Source organism: Symphalangus syndactylus, chromosome 8 (genome assembly GCF_028878055.3).
Source record: "Symphalangus syndactylus isolate Jambi chromosome 8, NHGRI_mSymSyn1-v2.1_pri, whole genome shotgun sequence".
Classification (NCBI taxonomy): domain Eukaryota; kingdom Metazoa; phylum Chordata; class Mammalia; order Primates; family Hylobatidae; genus Symphalangus; species Symphalangus syndactylus.
The window spans coordinates 139,518,408-139,537,808 of NC_072430.2; the positions used below are offsets into that span (position 1 = coordinate 139,518,408).

At 50.4% G+C, this 19,401-nt stretch overlaps 1 protein-coding gene across 7 annotated transcripts in view; it reads left to right on the plus strand.

The window, feature by feature from the left end:
* Positions 1–270: 270 nt before the first annotated feature.
* Positions 271–19,401, plus strand: part of SH3BP4 (SH3 domain binding protein 4) — a 104,336-nt gene continuing 85,205 nt past the window's right edge. For 3 of the 7 annotated variants that reach the window (XM_055291050.2, XM_055291054.2, XM_055291053.2), the window contains exon 1: positions 287–421. The gene's annotated coding sequence lies outside the window, so the exon portion shown is untranslated. Of the gene's footprint in view, positions 422–9,241; positions 9,414–14,547; positions 14,636–19,401 lie in introns of those variants that run through there. The other 4 variants (XM_055291052.1, XM_063645769.1, XM_063645768.1 and 1 more) reach the window with 4 other exon arrangements.

Sequence of the window (19,401 nt, forward strand, 5' to 3'; positions counted from 1 at the left end):
CGGCGGAAGAAGAGGAGGCGCCCAGACTGAATCCCCGCCGGGACCCGGAGCCGCGGCACCACCCCCAGCCCTCCCCACGCTAGCCAGCCTCAGGCGGCCGCGCCCCGCCCCGCCCCTCTCCCGAAGCCCCGCCCCGGCGCGGGACCACCCCTTCGCGGCCTCAGCTCCGGTCCCGGCCCCGCCCCCCCCGCGACCCCGCCCCCGCCCCCGCCCCCGCCCCCGCCCCCGCCCCGGCGCGGGACCACCCTCCGCCCGCCGAGGCGGGGGCCCAGCGAGCCCGGCACTCTCGGCGGTCCGGGCCCCTCGCCACTACCGCCGCCGCCGCCGTGAGTCCCGCGGAGCCGCGCGCGCCCCCGGCTGGGCCGAGCCGCTGGCCGACGAGCGGAGCCGCAGGAGCCGGCGGGGACGCCATGCGAGCCAGGTAGGCAGGCGGCGGCGGCGAGCGCCTCGGGCTGCAGGGCCCTTGGGGCCGGCGGGGGCGCGTGGTCGTGCTCGGGGCTTTGCACTCCCTTGCGGGCGCCGATCGTACCACCGCCGCCTGAGTTCGGGGCTGCGCGGGTGCCTGGGCGCGGGGCGGCTTCGGGGAAGCCTAGCGCGCCCCTCGCCGCTCCCCTGGACGCTCGGGTCTCCCTGGTGCTGGCGGGCAGGGACCCGGCCCGGGGTTCCGGGCGCCGAGCCCCTCTCGGAGCCCCCCGCGTGCGCTCGGGCCACCCCCCAACCCCGGCTCTGGCCACTTCCCGGCGGGCGCCCCTGCGGGGTGGCCTCCCTGGGCAATCGGACGCGTCCTCGGGCGCGAATCGGGGGGCGCGCTCGGCTCGCGGGGGCCGTGGGGGCCACGGGAGGGCCTGGAGGGGTCGGGGCGCCCCCTTCGCGCGGTGCTGGGGAGGAGGGAAGGACGCGCGGTCTCCGGTTAAACTTGTTGGTGACAATGCATATTTCAACTTCTTCGGAGATCCCTCCTGTGAGGATGAAATTGAAAACTCCGGTTTCTGGCTTGGCGATCGGGTGACCGAGCAGCCGCGAGGTGACAGCGCCGGCGGCCCGCGGGCGGGGACCGGCTGGGATAGAGGCGCGTTGTTCTCTGAGCGATGTTTATCGAGAAGCCCGCTTCGGGGCACGGGAGGGTGTCTGTTGGGACCCCAACCCTGGGTCCCGCGGCTCCTAGCCGGGGGCCTGCGGTGTAGACGGGGGTTGGGGACAGGCCCAGCTGGCCCTGACCGGGTGTCGGGCGCCCAGAGATGCCGCCCGGGAGGGGCCGCGGGAGAGCCGCCGGGCTTAGCGAGCAGAGGGTCGTGGAACCTGATGGATCAATGAAATCTGAAAAAGAACACTGTGCGAGATTGTATTCCTGCTTATTCTTTCCAAGTTAGTAGGCAGATTGGAACTACAGAATTTATCCATGATAATAATAAAGTTCGCATAACTTTTGTTCTGATTGCAGAAACAATGTATGCTCAGGGCAGAAAGCTAGAGATAAAGAGAAATATAAACAGCAAACAGGAAACCATCCCCAATCCCACAGTTTTTACCAGCCTTGTCACAGCCTGGCAGATTTGAACATTAAGTTAGAACTGGAGCCATTCTTGCCTAAACCAGAGAATCCCTGAATGCAGCCGCCCCTTCTCACCCTTGTGATCGTCTCTGAGCTCCAAAGTTTGGGTTTTTTCCTTGCTCCCTACCCGGGCAGAGTCTCTGCTGGCCACGAGTCCCCTTCCCAGTGGGCTGGGGCTTTCCTTGAGATCCGTGGCCCAGATGGAATGATGGGAGAGGCCTGGATCCTCACCGCCCTCTGTGGTTTTGGTTCCTTGCCTTGTAAAAATGAAGGTAATGATTCTCAATCTGCTTCTCAGGCCACCATAAAAATTAATGGGTGGTTTGCAAGCGTTTTGACATCCATGGATGGACAGCGGCTGTACTTTAAGGCGCTGGGGAACATTTTACTGTTCCTCATTGCAGTGGTCATCCAGTGTGATAGGCTGCCTCTCACCTGGCCGTCCTGCCCAGGAAGCAGACTCCAGGAATGTCCAGTGGAGCCCTGAGGACAATATTCCTGGTTCCCTGCTCAGTGCCCTCAGGACTTGGCCAAATCCCTCAGAGTGGGAAGCTTGGGAGGAGGCAGCGCTCTCAAATCCCCCTCCCCCACCTCTGCTTTCTGCATGTAGGCGGATTTCTTAAAGTAAGGGGCAGTGATATTTAGGCGGGACCCCAGATTGCCCACTGCCTGATGTTTGTGGGTCTGTGGAATGCCCGGGTCGTGCTTATCCAAAAGAACAGTTAGTTCTGGGAGGACGCATAAACTGAACAAACCTGGCTTCCTAGGGATTTGTATGGCTCACTTGTTTACTAAATGAACAATGACTGGCTGCGGAGAAGCCCAGGACACTTCTGTGAGCTTTATTTTTTTTTTTCCTGTTGTCCCAAGACTACATTTCAGTGATCTTATAAAACAATAAATAAGAACCCATACCATTTGTTAATTCCGGGTACCAAAGGCCCAGGTGAGAAGAGGTATTTCACAGCATGCCTTTTGTCCCCAAGCACCCGTGCCACCCCCACAACAACAAAGTAATCAGGGTAGAAGATCCTTTTTCTGTAACCGTTTGTCGTTTGATAGTTTCATTTTTTAAATTGTCCTTTCCACCAGCACGTGGATCTGATCAGGGTCTGTCTAGTTGCAGATCACAGCTCGGGGGGTTTTGGAAAGACCCAGAAAGTGGGCTGAAAAAATTGCTGATAAAGTATCCTTCACCGGGTGCCTTGTCTGTTAATGTATCGTGCTCTTACTTTTCTCAGTGGAGGGGGGACCTTCCTGGATTTTCTCCCTTGCTCTTGTTTGCTAATCTGGCAGCCTGGAATTATTTCCCTCTGGGCTGCTTGAATAGACTTTCTTCTTATTCTAATGCTGGATTCTAGTCTGATCATAAGATATGCGAATGGTGAATGTGGTTTACGCCCTTGAATCCTGGGAGGTGTTCCTGGTTTTAAATCCTGGGATCCTGGCCAGTTAAGAGCCCTTGGCTCCCCTGAAATTGCATGGGAGGTGTGTGTGCTTTCTCTTCCTGGGGAGCTTCTTACAGAGCCCTTGACCCAAACAAGGTTGAGAGCTCCAGAGTGCGGCCTTTGCAGACCTCGTCCCTGGTTCCTGGCTCCAGGCAGACCTCCCAGTTCGCTGTTTCAGGTACCAGCCTCGTTTTGACCCAGTAGGAGCTGCTGTTTACAATTGGCCAGCCATGTGGATTTCCCTTAGCTTTATTATTTTCAAATTCCACACCTAAATTGGGCTGTGTTGTGATTTTTCTTCTGAAAATTGGAGTCAGGCCCCTGGGACATTTCCCAAGGCCCTGGAGGTGGGCATCAGGTCTTCTCTGTTGCGAGGTCGCCGCCTGACAACCAGGAATCTGAAAAGGTCACCGAGCACTAAATAGAGTTCTCAGAGCACTCTCAGTGCGCGGGTCAGCTTTACTCCTGGCCGGGAGCGAGCCTCAGGCCAAGCAGCGTTTACACTCAGCCTCTGGGAAGCTGGGCTAGGTCTCTGGGCTCCCCAGCTATTTGCACGAAAGAAGCCTCACATTCTGCCACCACCCTGTGGAGCAGTGACAGAAAAACAATTCATCTAGCCCCCAAATACCCAGGGAACAATCCAGCCACTTGATTCAGTATCCTCCAGGAAGCCGAAACCAGCTCCTCGGTGGGCCCTGAGGGCATCCGCGTGTTACATAACCCAGCACCTGATGCCACCGTGACCTCGCTAAAGGGAAAAAGTCTCAATAGTCAGTCTTAAGACGGCGAGGGAGTGCAGAATACGCTTCAGAAAGAGGCTGTGTGCCGTGTTTTAAGAAGGGTAAAATCCCATGTAGAACATCACAGACTCCCATCTTCCAGGTGAACAGTGCCTCCTGAAGTCATCAGGAAGCATGTGGATTTGAGGAAGTAGAATTGCTGTACGGAATTCCTCTAATTTAAGGTTTGGGGTATTTTGAGGGATGGAAATAGGTACCACTCATTGAGGGCTTACCGTATGCTAGGCCGCATGTGTGCCCTTTTGAATCCTCACAAAAACTACCAGGGGTTTCATTTTACAGGGAAGCTACGAGAATTTAAGAAACTCCTCCAACCTTAGACTTTAATGAGTGCTTGAGTTGGGATTTGAACCTGGATCTGTCCAAGTCCAGAGCTCATCATCACATCTCCCAGGGTGCTGAAATTAAAGAAACAAACGGCTCTCAGTCACACAGTGGAGCCTGAAGATACAGGCATGCGAATAGCAGGGTGCCAGCCTCCCTCACACAATTAGAAAATAGCTTGTACTCCGAAGGTGATGAAATCTTTAAAACGTGACGCTTTCTCAGCCTAAATGGAAGGCAGCCATTTTGCACCTTTGTTCATGAAACCCTCACCCCGTCGCCGGGGTGAAGCAAGGTTTATTTGGAAGACTGTGACTTTGAAGTTGGGATAAACCAGGATTTGGTATGACGTCTTTCCTTGTCCCGTGAAAAGAGGGTGTTTGGGCACATGAGGTCACTAGAATGAGATTAAGATTATAGGAAGGCTGTTAAGTAAATGTACAATAAGGGTTCCACCTTCCTCTTTACAATCAAATAAATGACATACTAATGAGATTATTCTTATCTGTGCAATAAAAGCTTATCTCAGGGGAGCTCTCTTTGCTGAAGCCTGTTAGCCCAACTCTTCTGTAGAGATTGAGAAGAATACTTCCTTTGAAAGGATTTTATGGTTCCAAGTTTTTATTAAATCTGCATAACTGAGGACAACCCTGCCTCTTTTTTTTTTTTTTTTTTGAGTTGAGATTTCTCTGTTGCCCAGGCTGGAGTACAGTGGCTCAATCATAGCTCACTGCATCCTTCAACTCCTGGGCTCAAGCAATCCTTCTTCCTCAGCCTCCTGAGTAGCTGGAACTACAGGTGCACACCAGCACGCCGGGGTAGTTTTTTTTTTTTTTTATTCTTGTAGAAATGGGGTCTCGCTATGTTGTCCAGGCTGATCTCGAACTCCTGGTTTCAAGTGATCCTCCAGCCTTGGTCTCCCAAAGCACTGGGCTTACAGGTGTGAGGCATGTTGCCCTGCCCTTGCCCCATTTTTATGAGCTACTAAAGTCTGCAGGCCTGAAGGAAGCTTTTCTAGCCCCTCCAATGTAGGAGGTCCCTGAGCCCATAGTATGCCGGTAAACCTGCTCTCTGAGGAGAAAGCAGACTTCGATTGCAGTATCTGCCAATTTCTGTGACGTAAGTATTCCCACCACGGCTAATTTCTTTTTTTTCTTTTTTTTTTTTGAGTCTCACTCTGTCACCCAGGCTGGAGTGCAGTGGTGCAGTCTTGGCTCACTGCAACCTCCACCTCCCAGATTCAAGCTATTCTCCTACCTCAGCCTCCTGAGTAGCTGGGACTACAGGCATGCGCCACCACGCCCAGGAAATTTTTGTATTTTTAGTAGAGACCGGTTTCCCCATGTTGGCTAGGCTGGTCTCGAACTCCTGACCTCAGGTGATCCGCCCACCTTGGCTTCCCAAAGTGCTGGGATTACAAATGCGAGCCACCGCACCCAGCCTGATTTCAAACTGCCAGTTTGGGCTGGGAACATTACTAAATAGTTAACAATCTGTGTGAGCCAAGAAGAGCTGGGTCCTGCTCACCATTCATTGCACTGAGCCCACCCACACGATACCCCCGCTTCCCCTTCCGTCAGCCCGATCACTTAGTGGAAGAAATCGTGGCCTCACTTCTGCTTGGTCCATGTCTGCCTAGGAGCAGTACTGAAAAAGGATTTGGGTAGTACTGAGTAACCGAATTTGGCCAGCAAGAGTAGAAGGCTTCAAAACTCAGGCTGCATTTTAAAATCACCCGGGAGCTTAAAAAAACAACAATCCATGTTCCATGCCCATCCCCAGTTGAATCAGAGGTCTGGGTGTGGGGCCAGACCTCTGTAGATTTGGAAAACTTCCCGGGTGACTGTAATGTATATCCATGTTGAACACCAGGGATGTGGTGCTGAGTTTGTTCAAGAAGAAGGTTGAGGAGGGGGTGCAATTTGGGGCAGGACATGGCAGACCCTGTATTTGAGCCCAAGGAGGTGAGATCTCCCTTGCAGAGCAGGGAATGTTCTTCCTTGAAGCCTCGTAGCGGGTGAGGGAGTGCTGGGCTAGGAGAGGCAGGCGGAGCCCATCTTCCCGCCAACGGTCTGTCCTCCTCCAGGGGCACGTGTCCTACACTGATGAGGTCCACATACTTGTTTAGCTTTGGTTGCTTCTGCTCGTCTAGAAAGGAAAAGGGTCTTCCTTCCAGGAAGTCAGGGGTCAGGATGAAGCCAGGCAGACCCCCTGGGTGGGTGTGATGAGCTGTTCTCAGGGCAGAGGGGCTTACTGGGACCACCCAGGTGAAGGAAAGAGAAACCCTACTGCTCAAGGGCCATAGCTGAGCACTTCGTAAGAGTCGTTGAGCTTGGGTGCACACATAAGCTGATTATTTTTTCTCCATCATAATTACCAGTAAAATTATTTTAAAATGTGAGAGCTTTCTTTGGAGGCAGTAAGCATGTGGGAGGGAAATGTCATTCAACTTCAGAGCCAGCCGTAGTGAGCGGGGCTGGGACTGGGGAGAGGCACACGAGGCCCCTGGGGTGCAGGATTCAAGGAGGTGCTCGCCCTGGGGGGTGTCTGGGGCAGGGTCTGGCCTGCTGGCCAGAGGAGGGCTGTTTGAGAGAGGGCGGGCCTGGGCTCGCTTCCTTAGAGTTGGGTGGTGAGTGTGGAAGAGCTCACACATGGGAACCTAGTGTGAAGAGCAGGGGCCAGGATCACACTGCTGGATCACCCCCGGAAGGGGCAGGAAGGCCAAAGGGGAGCCAGTGCAGGAGCAGTTGGGATGGGAGAACAAGTGCCCTGCGTCGCCCTGAAGCCAAGGAGGAGAAAGATGGGGGTAGGGGGAGAGGGGATTGAGAACTCAAAGCAGACGGGACAGTTCTGGGTCTATCATGTGCAGAGGATTTGTGAACGGGAGGACTGGAACCCTGTCACTGTGGCAGTGGAGAAACTCCTGTAATAGAAGAAATAGCACAGAGTGGAGGCCACGCAGAAGAATGTTGGTGATAAAAGAAATTGGACTGTATTTGATGGTGTGGAGACAGGGCAGGAGGGAGCCAGGGTTGGGTCAGAGGGACTGGGATTCTAGCAGGGGCGGAAAATTCTCCTTGGGGTACCCGTGCACTGGGGAATGGCCGCAGATACTGAGAGGGAAGCATTGGGTGTGAATAGCTGATCACCAGAAGCAGCTGGTTAAAAGACCTTCCCCAGATGCTTTTTCAGATCATAACATCTGCAACTTTTTCCCACTAGCCTTTGTGGAGGGCTGGCTGGGGGGCCCATTTGTCCTTAAGATGCAATTCACCGGACTCACTTGCTCTTCCAGGCCCAGTTCACACTCCCTTCTCAGACACACGCGAGTAATCCTGCACCTGGGTCTGCCTGTGTCCTAGCTTTCTTACCTGTCTGTTGTCCCCCTAGGCAGGGTGCTGCTTGGGGGCAGTTGCATTTTATTATCTCTGCATTCTCCATACACAGGAGCCCCTCAGACAGCATGCCCAGTGCATGAAAGAGTTGGCAGAGAGAGAGAGAGAGAGAGAGAGAGAGGCTGGGCAAGGTGAAAACTTAGGGTGGTGACTTCATACAGCCATGTAGTGACAGCTCCAATATTCTCTTCTTGACATCTTGGCAGTAAAATTTACAATATATGATAGAAGTAATTCCTTCCTATGAATAATAAACAGCTTACTTATAAATACTGTCAAGTGGCCATCCCCATAGTTCTGTGCAATTTAATTTTTATTCAGGTAGGTTTACCTCACCTTTGTTTACCCATTTTCTGCTATTGCCCTTCGTAAGAGAATTTGACTTTTTTTTTTCTTTGAGACGGAATCTCACTCTTGCCCACGCTGGAGTGCAATGGCACGATCTTGGCTCATTGCAACCTCTGCCTCCTGGGTTCAAGTGATTCTCCTGCTTCAGCCCCCCAAGTAGCTGGGATTACAGGCGCATGCCACCATGCCTGGCTAATTTTTGTGTTTTTAGTAGAGATGGGGTTTTACCATGTTGGCCAGGCCGGTCTTGAACTCCTGACCTCAGTTGATCCACCCACCTCGGCCTCCCAAAGTGCTGGGATTACAGGCATGAGCCACTTTGCCCGGCGAGGATTTGATTTTTTTAATAGCTTTAAGATATTAAGAGATAAATGGAGTATTATTAAAATGCATGTACATTTAAGCATTTTTAAATCCTCCTAACAATCATAGTTGATGGACAAGTGCCATCAAATATTTGTATGTAGTGACAACTACATAAATGGGAAATAAGGGTACTGTGTTCAGATCTAACTGAAAATAATGATTGGAGCTGATGTAATGCTTATACATAATTCACGTAGAATGCTAGGCCCAGGGCCTATGCCCCAGTGCAAAGTGGTGAATACAGATAATGGTTGTGGTTCTTTTTTTTTTTTTTTTTTTTTTTTTTGAGACGGAGTCTCGCTCTGCCGCCCAGGCTGGAGTGCAGTGGCGCGATCTCGGCTCACTGTAAGCTCCGCCTCCCGGGTTCACGCCATTCTCCTGCCTCAGCCTCTCCGAGTAGCTGGCACTACAGGCGCCCGCCACCACGCCCGGCTAATTTTTTGTATTTTTTTAGTAGAGACGGAGTTTCACCGTGGTCTCCATCTCCTGACCTCGTGATTCGCCCGCCTCGGCCTCCCAAAGTGCTGGGATTACAAGCGTGAGCCACCGCGCCCGGCATGGTTGTGGTTCTTACTGCTGTGGTCTGCTCTCACTTTTCCTTACCCCTGTCCCAAATATCCCCTCGAGAAAGTTGGGTTTTTGTTTTTATCTTGTGGTTTGGGGAATCGATATTTCAGATGTTTGTAAGAGGAATGCTCTGTTCCGGTTCAGTACAGAGCAGCAGCCATTGGTTCTCTCCTTTACACTGTGGGACTAGGACATCAACACAATTTTGAATTTTGGTCTCATTTCAGGCCTGTGTGAGGGGGTGCTGACTCTGGGTGACATCAGGAGATCAGGCACTGGCTAGTCATCACAAACAGAATTCCAAGAGTTCACTTCGTGCCCATTTTTGCTTATATGTGTATCTTATTGGAGCCACCTGTGATTTTCAGAACTGCTAAATTGGGGGAAAGCAGACACTACTGTTTGGGGCCACATGCACACACACTTGAAATGCTCAGTTGCACTGTGTAATGTAGGATTTTTCTGTGGTTTCGGACTCTTCCCAGATTTGTTGGCCTTTTCCCTGCGTTAGACACTGAGACATTTCTGTACACAGCTGTTTCTTCGAAATCAATCCAATATGAAACAGCCTGATTTGCAAAACTGAAAGTCGTCGTATGGAGGAAGATCCTGGGTAAGAATTTCATGGCTCACGTATCATGTTCTTCTTACATTGTTTTGTGTTTCCCAGCCATTGTCGGGGAACAATAGCTAGAATGACGTTTTCACAGACCGCAATATGAGAAGTTCCTTTTTCCAGTGGCAGCTCCATGGCTCTTTGTTGGGACCTGGTTCATTGCGGGGACATCACAGTGGGAAGGCGCAGGGGGTGTCTCAGCCCCACACACCTGTCCGTGTCCGAATATTTGGCTTCTCTTCCTGTTATGACCTCGGTCACATTTTTGGACATCTTTGAGGCTCAGCCTTCTGATCTCTAAAATGATGACCATCGTGCTTCACTCCTGGGGTTGGGCAGTTTAAATGAGATCACACTAAATGCCACTGTACTGCTAGCTGTGGATTTGGCTGCGTCATTGTCCCTGTGGTTTTTGTTTGTTTGTTTGTTTTTGAGTTGGAGTTTTGCTCTGCCGCCCAGGCTGGAGTGCAGTGGTGCGATCTTGGCTCACTGAAATCTCCATCCCCTGAGTTCAAGTGATTCTCCTGCTTCAGCCTCCCAAATAGCTGGGATTACAAGTGTGCGCCACCATGCCCAGCTAATTTTTGTATTTGTAGTAGAGATGGGGTTTTACCATGTTGGCCAGGCTGGTCTTGAACTCCTGACCTCAGGTGATCCACCTGCCTCAGCCTCCCTGGATGCTGGGATTACAGGCGTGAGCCACTGCGCCCGGCCCCCATGTTGGTTTTGAGCCACATGCTTGTTGGCGTGCAGTTCTTCATGCCTTGCTTCTTTTGTCTTGTGTACATGTACCATAGTTTATTCTTAGATACTGAATTAATAGAGTTTCTGTGATGTTCCAGCATCTGAGTTGAACAGAATGTAGGGGTTTGATATTCTTTTGATGCTCAACTTGACCTTTAAAAAGCACGTAGGTGTGGACCAGGGGCTTGATGCGGTCGTAACTGTCTAAATAAGGTTTAGGGCTCATCCATGCTGACTTTGCCCAGTTCCTGAAGTTCCTGGAGGAGGTGGGGTGTTGGGGGGGTGAGGAGGGGGATGTCTTTGATGAGGCCACAGGTCCCTGGAGCTGGGGTGGAGAGTGGCTCTGGCAGGTAGCATAGAAGGACCAGCAGCAAGTGCCGGAGGCCCCTGTGCCTTTGTTTGCAAGAGGTCTTTACCTGCCCTGACTTCTTGGGTGGGGTGGGGAGGTGATAAGCATCTTTTGTTCACTAAAGTACTTTATAGACATATGAGTTGTTTTCAGAATTGTTCCTTGTGATTTTCTTTCAGCTTTTTGTTTTTTTGGAGACAGTGTCTCCCTCTCTAACCCAGACTGGAGTGCAGTGGCCCAATGTCAGTTCACTACAACCTCCGCCTCCCAGGTTCAAGCGATTCACGTGCCTCAGCCTCCCTAGTAGCTGGGATTAGAGGTGCATGCCACCACGCTCGGGTAATTTTTGTATTTGTAGTAGGGATGCGGGTTTCTACTGGTCTACTGGTTGGCCAGGCTGGTCTTGAACTCCTGACCTCTAGTGATCTGCCCGCCTTGGCCTTCCGAAGTGCTGGGATTACCGGTGTGAGCTACTGTGCCTGGCCTCTTTCTTCTTTTCAAAAAAAAAAAAAAAAAAAAGCCTTTTCTGCGTATGTATTTTAAATTACTCAATAAATTATATGTTTGTACATGTTTGTTTTAGAAACACTAGACAATGTAAAAGGAAAAAAAATCATATCAGTGGAATTCTACCAGCCACGATGACCACTCTGGACACTTTCATAGGCGTCTTTCAGATATTTTCGCTTGAAGTATACAGCTTCCAAACAAAAACAGGCTGAGACAGTGAGTGGTCTTCCCTGTGTACCTGGCACATAGCAATTTTTCAATAAGTATTTATTGAATGAATACTATGCTTTTTTTTTTGAGACTTTTTAGGCTGGAGTGCAGTGATGTAATCTCAGCTGACTGCAACCTCCGCCTCCTGGGTTCAAGCGATTCTCCCGCCTCAGCCTCCCTAGTAGCTGTGATTACAGGCACTTGCCACCATGCCTGGCTAATTTTAATATTTTAGTAGAGACACAGTTTCACCATGTTGGCCAGGCTGGTCTCAAACTCCCGATCCCAAGCGATCCACCTGCCTCAGCCTCCAAAAGTGCTGGGATTACAGGCGTGAGCCACTGCGCCCAGCAATACTATGCTTTTAAAACTAGCTTTTTATCTAAAATTGTTGACATATTTTCAGATCAATAAATACAGATTTGCATCCTCATTTTTCATGTCAGGTTTGTATAGGTAAGTACCCTGTTTGTTTGACAAGCGTTTATGAATAGACACTTCCCAGTTATTTTGAAATCGTACACAACACTGCAATGAACATCTCTGATATATAGATTTTTCCGTGCATGTGAAGTTTCTCATTTGAATGAATCTTTTACTTTTATTGTGCTTAAAAATCTGTGAAGAACTTATGATTATATTAATTGTTGGGTGACTGTATAATTACTATCCAGAAAAGCACCTCAAAAGGGAGTGACGTTGGGAAGAGTTCCAGAATCTGGTGTATGAAACTTGGTGAACTTTAAGAGCAGCCTTACTTGTTCCCATCCATTTCTGGGGGAATGCTTTCTGTTTCTCCGGATCCTGACCTGCTTTGTGTCCTGCGCTTTTGGAGTGGGAGGTTGGGTCAGCAGGGTAATGTTGATGCCTTAAGCACATACTTCAGTTTTAGGATGCACGCATACATGCCAGCTTCAGAAGCATTAACATCTGCGAGTAACTGTATGTCCTGGGGCCCAGGAGGTGTTTCTGCTGGGAGGTCTTCAGGGCCCACTCCCTCCTAGAAGGGGATGAGTGATGGTTTTCATGCGTTCAGCTTCGGAACTGTCATTGCAAGCTTCTCCAGAGTCATGTCTTCATGTGTGTCTAGAGTGATTCTGTGGCTGTGTCACTTGATCAGCTGTGACAAGACGGACTGCGGTTGGATCTGGCATCTGGTAAAAGCGCAGACTTGGTTTTCAGGACCTCTGGGTTCACTAAGGGGAGTGTTTATCATGCCTCCTGCTGATTGCAAGACTGTAATTTGGATCTTTGACTGCGGTCTGGTGTCGCAAGCCTTCTTTCTGGCAAGAGAGGAAAACTAATTTATGGGCGGAATATTTCTTGGCCTGTCTCCTGTGTGTAGTTTTGCACAGGGGCCTGGCTGCCTCCTCAGGTCTTGGCACCGCAGTATTTGTGAGTCATCCACCTATAGGTAACATGAGGCAGCACTTTGGGGCTTCGTGAAACCCCAGCTAGGGGGGTAAGGGACTGGCCAGCATTCCCAGGACACCCCAGGGGCTGCTTAGAAGCAGGAAACTGTCCATGAGTTCTGGTTTTTTGTTCTGAGTGTGGAGGACACCTTCAGGAGGCTGGGGAGGGGCACTGACATCAAGCCTGAGAGCTGACCCCTTTTCTAACTCTCTGGGACATGGTCCTGGCTCTTTCCCTCTTCTTGTTCACGCTTTAACGCTTTTTAATTGCTTGACTCACTGCTGAGCCCCTCTGCATTCCGGGTGGGGGAGATAAATGGGGAGCCCACCAGACGCAATTGCTCACAGGGAGGTCACTGCCCAGCAGGGGAGAAGGGGCATTCAAGTGCACCAGGGGAAAGGTCAGGGTTCATGAGGTTGTGTTGGGGATCAGGACAGGATCCCTAAAGAAGCCCCACTAAGTAGGGGGACCTGAAGAATGAGCAGGCCAGGAAGTGCATGGTGATTTAGGGGGGCAGTGGACTGGTGGGTTCTGGGCAGGGTGGCTTGGTGAGTCCAAGGAACCAAAAGAGGGCCATAGTGAGACCCCTTCCCCAGAGCACCTGGGAGGGATTCCAGGGCAGGTGGCTGGATCGGACAGGTTCTTCTGCACTTCCCTAGCTTTGAACTTGTATCTAAGGGCACCGGGAAGACGCAATTAGATGTGTAAGCATGACTTGAAAGGGGCCGGGTGACCTGCCTGGGGGTTCCCTGGCACAGGAGGTGACCCATCCATCATCGAGGCCTGGCGGGAAGGCTACCCTATGCACCACATCCTGTTCCAGACCCCCATCTTCACAGCCCTGGCACTATGTGTAGCAGAGTCGGTCTCCCAGCCCAGTGCCCCCGTGACCCCACAGGTGACCCACATGTGGTACTTCTCCCTCCTGGCCTGCTGTGAGATTCTTATAAAATTGTCTCCTGATTAACCACCCTGTACAGCTTTTAAAAGTTACTTTTATTACCCAAAACAACACTTCAGAAACTAAGCTGACGGTTGAATCATTAAAGGAGTCACAGCATTCTTTCATCCCAGAGAGAAAAAAGGTAATGAAGAAGAGGAGACTGTCCAGTGAAAACCACATGAGAGGCACCCAGGATCAGTGCACCTCTCTCTGGTCAGCTGAGTCCTTGAACTCCTCAGCAGTTCCCCCTCAGGGAAGGTCAGCGGACAGGCTGTGTCCTGGCTTTAATTGTCAGTTTCTGAAACTCACCAGGCTGGGTGGTCAGACTCCTGACAGCCACGTCTCTGCACCCCGGTGAGCTGCTGAGTTTACTGGCCATCCAGAGAGACTTCTGTGTGGAACCCACATTAACCTGGCTAATCCCATCTCTTCTGTGAAAACTTGAATACAACCTTCTGCTGCAATAGAAAAACCGGCTGTCCTCAACTTGCTCAGAGGAAAACCATTAGTTTTTCAAGGTGAAAAGGAAATAGTGAAAAGCTGGGAGATGATGTCATAAACACTGATTTTTTTGTCATTAGTCAAATTGTCTAGAAATTGGCTGCTGGCTAAATTGGGAGTCAGATTGTTATTCTGGGAAGATGGGGGTTATTTTCTTTTTTTTTTTTTTTTTTTTTTTTTTGAGACAGAGTCTCGCTGTTTCACCCAGGCTGGAGTGCAGTGGCGCGATCTCGGCTCACTGCAGGCTCCGCCCCCCGGGGTTCACGCCATTCTCCTGCCTCAGCCTCCCAAGTAGCTGGGACTACAGGCGCCTGCCACCTCGCCCGGCTAATTTTTTGTATTTTTAGTAGAGATGGGGTTTCACCGTGTTAGCCAGGATGGTCTCGATCTCCTGACCTCGTGATCCGCCCGCCTCGGCCTCCCAAAGTGCTGGGATTACAGGCGTGAGCCACCGCGCCCGGCGATGGGGGTTATTTTCATGAGCAGGAAGATGGGTAAAACGGCAGTGATTCCCACAGCGAACCTGTGTTGGAGGGCTGCCAGTAACAGGTGAGTAACTTTCGGGACAAAACTCCGATTTACCGCTCAGCTGATTGCCAGTTAGGCATTATGGGAAAAACTTGCGCTTGTGTGACTTTGAATGTCAGGTTGTTTGTGGTTGTCCTCTTGTGCTACTAGGAATTGCAAATAGGCAACACAGTAGAGCTTGCAAATAGGGTCTGGAAGGGAATGTACAAAAATAACAATTGTTGTTTGGGTTGAGATTTGGCCTGGCGAGGTTGAGGATGGTCATCTCCTGCCTGGCCACACCTGACCCCTCCCATTGTCTTTAAGGAAACAAAGTAAACTGTAAATTTAAAATACTTCAGGAGAAAAGAGGAGAAAGAGGCTGGGCACGGTGGCTCATGGCTGTAATCCCAACACTCTGGGAGGCCAAGGCAGGTGGATCACTTGAAGTCAGGAGTTCGAGACCAGCCCGGCCAACATGGTGAATCCCCATCTTTACTAAAAATACAAAATTAACCGGGCATGGCCTGTAATCCCAGCTACTTGGGAGGCTAAGGCAGGAGAATCGCTTGAACCCAGGAGGTGGAAGTTGCAGTGAGCCGAGACTGCACCATTGCACTGCAGCCTGGGCAACCAGAGCGAAACTCCATTTAAAAAATAAATAAATGAAAGAGAAGAAAGGGAGGAGGTGGCTAAAATTTGTAGAGCAGCTACAGGCAGTCACTGTACTAGGTTATTTCACTTTCTTAATCCTCAGGAAAACTCAGTGGAGTAAATGGTTTTGTTTCCATTTCATGATGAAACTAAAGCCAAGAGGATAATTAATGTGTCCGTGAACACAGCAAGTATCTGAAATACCACGCAGTAAATCTTGTGTGTGGCACTTAGGTCTGGATATTAACCGAGGGGAATTGGAGACACAAGGCACCGACATGTTGATTTTAATTTTCTGCAAACTCTATTTCACATTCTGCATTTGATGATGCCTGTGACTGGGACATCATTTTGACTCTGTAATATTCCTTTGGATTATAAGGGTCTTTTGAAACTTTGGAAATAGTTATTTTCATTGGTGGCAAATAGCCCCGGTGTCAAACTAATGTGAACATTGCCCGTCTGGCAGAAAATGTAAAAAAAGCTTTGCTTAATTAAGGTAGCATTATTCTTGATAGTAGAAATATTAAAAATATGTAATCCTTCTTTGCTAACTAATCACGTTTATATATTCCCTCTTTCTGATTGTTTGGTGTTCATGCATAACACATATATTATGCTTACGGTAATAATAGTAATAGAACAGGGCTGCATGCCATCCTGTGTTTTCAGCACTTAACAACCTTACAACACATAGGAGGGGAGGGACTCTTACTGTCTCTGTTTAACAGATCGGGAAACTGAGGAACCAAGGGGTTTAGGGACTTGTGTGAGCTGGGAAATGCAGAAGCCAGGAGTTAAGTCCAGGCTGTCTCAACCATGATACTGTTCTCCCCCACAAGGGGGGCCGGGTCTCAATTCCAGGGTGAACAAGGTGCTTAACTGGGACCAGACTGGGCAGCAGGATGGGGCTGTGTTGTGGGAGGTGGGGAACCTGAGGTCCCAGATGAGGTGTGAGGGTGGGTGGGAGGTTGCCAGGTGGGTAATCAGGAGGATGGGTCCAGACCTACCGCAGGAGCCACTCCTTGGAGGATGAGGGGAAAGCCCTAACACCAAGAGGGTGTGGAGCTGGGGTCTCACCACTGCGCCCTGACACGTGGGCTCCCCATCTTCCCTGCCTGCTTGGAGTCTCCTGCAGCAGTCCTCGACCTTCCAGCCCTGCACTTCTGCTGCAGCCTTGCACTTCCCTAAGTGGTATCGGAGCTGCGCTCATTGCAACAAGGAATTCTTCTCGTGGCTCCATATCCGTGTCAGGTTACCTCCTTCCCGTGCCTCCCTGGCTCCCCGGGTTCTTGGTGCTCACCTCTGCACAGACAGGTGTCACTGAAGCCCCTCACCCAGTGATCCAGTGATGCTGAGTCCTGCTTTGGGAGGTGTGGCACAGGGGCAGCCACAGTGGACCCTTGGTGGAGATGATCAGAGCCAGGATCCCTGCCACCCTGAGTAGCAGATGCTGCAGAGACAACTCTTTATACCTGAGAAGCTTGCCCTCAGGTATCTGTACTTTGTGGGGCTTCTCTGATTGGCCATTGTGTGTTCATCTAAGAATTAGTGCAGGACGGGAAGCTCCCACCCAGGTGGTGAAGGCACCTGCTGGGTTTCCTGCCACCTGTGGAGAAGCCCGCTCCTTCCCTTGCTCAGGTGAGGGCGACCACACCCAGGTCCACCTGGTTCCGCCAACCAGTCCGTAGCTGATGGAATGAAGGGAGCAGCTGGGCTGTAGCCAGGTGGTCAGGGATCTGGTCAGCTCGGTGGTAGCAATGATAATAGATGGAGTGTTCTAGGTTTTCCCCTTTGGAAATCTCAGCTCTATTCAGGGAATATTTGTTAGTAGCAACATCAGTAGACTCATGAGGTGGGGACTGGGGGCTTGTGTTTCCATGAGGGGCTGCAGAAACACGGCCACCTGATGCCCAATGAGTTTGTGGAACCAGATGGACCCTGGGGTGTTCTCCATGTGCCTTCTAAGGAGCCTTTAACTCAAGAGAGTTGTTCTTTTTTTTTTCGAGTTGTTTACTCTTATTTTCGAGTTACCTTCTAGAATTATTACATTGGGGCCAGGTGGTGTCTAGTACAGTTTTTTACTTTGGATAATTTATTGAAATTTTCTTTGGCTGAGAATGCCTTCAGTGTTTGTGGTTATTCCTTGGATACTTGCAAATCAATTGTATTTTCTCTGGGACGTGGGGTTTCAGATAGATCAGTTAAATCAAGCTTGATTATATCGTATTTCACATCGCATGCCATGTGTCTTGTCTGTTGGACTGTCAGGTCTCAAGAGACGGGCTTGGGTTTCCCTGTGTGGCTGCTGCCTTGCCCTTTCCCCGATCTACACTCACAGTTTTTACCATATGTTTTAGTCATTCTTTCGGCATAATTTGATGTTTCCGTTGCTTTGCAATTTTACCAGTAGAGAAATCCTGTGTGTGTGTATTTCATACTTTTCCTGATACCCTTTTATTGCCTCCCTTTCTAGGTCATTTCGTTGTGGTTTTATTTTATGCAAACAGTGTGCAAGTGATTCTGCCGGTTTTCATATTTGGTGTTGTAACTCACACAGTTGATCACTGCCCTCTTCTTTGAATATGCTGTCTTCTAGAGCTCTTTCTTCCTTTATGATTTGGAAGTGAGACCAGCCACTCTGGTTCCAGGCGACTTTGCTGTTAGCTTTAGACGAGACTTTAGACTAGACTTTGGCTAGACTTTGCTGTTAGCTTTTTCGAGCTCGTCCCAGTCCAGGGCTGCTTCCCCCAGGGCGCCTCTTCCCCGTAGCCACAGGGGAGCTTTCATTTGTGAGGTTCTAATTTTGTGTTGTTGAAGCTGCCAGTCTTGTTAGGCAGACTGACAGCTTAGGATATCTCACTTACTGGCTTTTTGCAGAATTCTGTGGGTGGTTTTGGTTTTGTACGTTCGGTGCCCTGATCTGCGGGTAGCTTTGGGGAACAGTAGAGTCTGGGTCTATGCCCCTTCCTCATGCTCAGAGTCCCCTCCCCTGAAGTTTGGAAGTTGCATATCATCACGTGCAGCCCTGGGACGTCCCAGCGTGTGCTGGCTCTGAGTAGGTGGCTCTGTGACCCTGGCCTCTGTCTGGGAGGCCACCCTTGTTCCTCCTGCCCATTCATTCATTGATTCGTTCAGCAGACACGCGCAGGCTGCCTTCAGTGCCAGTTGTGGCCTTCCAGCTATTCCAAGGACTGAAAACACAGATCTGATCGTGCCACTTCTTGGCCTGCAGAATTCCAAGGGCTTCGTGGTTTTCCAGAATAAGCCTCCGCTTTTCCACACAGCACACGGAGCCTGGCAGGCTGGACTTGGAGGGCTTTATCCCAAGCCTGCCCCTGCCCTGCCTCCTCCAGTGGGCCCCTAGGATGCCTGTGGGTCCTCTTAGGGAAGCATGTGTGTACCCCAGCCTTTCCCTTACTGCCTCTGCCCGGTGGGACCTTCCTTCTCAGCTTTCAAGCCGAAACACATGCGTGTGCGCGCACACACCCACCGTCTTTCACACACACACTCTGTCTTTCTCACACACTCACACAAACACACACACTGTCACACACACTGACATACACACACACGCTGTCTCACACACACACTCTCATACACACACAGTCTCGCTGTCTCACACACATACTCGCTGTCTGTCACACACACACACACGCTCTTACTCTCACACACACTCACACACTCATACACACACTCACACGCTCTCTCATACACACTCACGCACACACACACACTCCCCCTTTGTTTCTAGAGCGCTTCTGCTTTAGTTCTAGCCGTGTTGGTCAGAACTCAAAACACTTGGGAACGCTGATGCTGACGGACTGGCTGGATGGAATCTTAAATGTAGAGAAGCCTTAACCCATCTGAAAACCTTGGCGGGACTTCTCCTCCTTCTGTGCATCAGAATCAACTGTGAAGGTCAAAGATGTGCTCAGGTCCTTCCCCTAGAGGTTCTATTGGCCTGGAGCTGGGACCTCTGGCTTTTTAATTTTAAAAGCATCCTAGGTGACTCGATAGGCCCAACTGGGATTGAAAATGAGCAGTTTAGACAGTTACCTCCTTTGGAATACGTGTCTTGAGTGGTATCATTTCTGAGATCATGGTTTTACAAAATTTCGGGTGTGCATAACTCTTTTTATTGTAGGAATAAT